The following is a 972-nucleotide window of genomic DNA, read 5'->3' on the forward strand; positions in this document are numbered from 1 at the left end:
TTTGATTTGTTTATATTGTATATATGGTACGATTCATTTCATTATTTTGTAGATTTGTTCTTCCAATAATCATCTCTCTTAGTGTCTGATTTACAAGGATTTCATCATTAACAATGAGCAAACCCTCAATAACTATGTTATGTACCCGATCTTCATTTATATATATACACACGTTTAGTTACAAGTTATAATATTGTATTTGTTTGTTTGTTGTTATGAATTTATTTATCTTCTCATCTTATTTCTCTTTTATCATCTTATCTCTTCATTTGCAGTTGGACTCTCCCTTAAAGCATATCTACGGGTTAGTGTTATGTTTATGTGTCCCTATCTTACGAAAATCTTCAATTTCATTCTCATTTGCACAACAAATGAATTTGATTATTTTTTCTCACATGATATTTGTTAAAACATTTTTTCATGTGTGGTTATTTTTTCTAAAGCAGAAAATACGAATTGACCATATTCTTTGTTTCAACATTTGCAGAAAAGAAACCTCACATCCTATAATACAACGATTAGAGATTATATTCATTATATGAGTGTAGAATAATAGTTCTTTAATTTTATTATGTGTTTGTTCTTTTACATTCGAAATTATTTTTTCACTATCTGAATGTGTCAACCTTATATTAGTAAGAATAATCTTTAATTTTTTTTGTTCTCATCATAAATAATTTGGTATGCTTAATTGTTGAATATGTATATTTTATCTAATTAATCATAGTAAATGTGATCATCATATCAGTCATAACCACCGAAGAGATCATAGTAAATGTGATATCATATTAGTCATAACCACCAAAGATAATTTAATTTCATTTATATTCTACTATATAAGTAATAAATTTATGGAATATTAATATTTAATTCAATTTACATTCTGTTTTGTTTGAATTTATGGATGAGTTAAAAAAATATAATATAAATTTGCATAATTATAACTAATAAATTTGTGGAATGCTAATTGAG

Source organism: Lupinus angustifolius, chromosome LG05 (assembly GCF_001865875.1).
Source record: "Lupinus angustifolius cultivar Tanjil chromosome LG05, LupAngTanjil_v1.0, whole genome shotgun sequence".
Taxonomy (NCBI): Eukaryota; Viridiplantae; Streptophyta; class Magnoliopsida; order Fabales; family Fabaceae; genus Lupinus; species Lupinus angustifolius.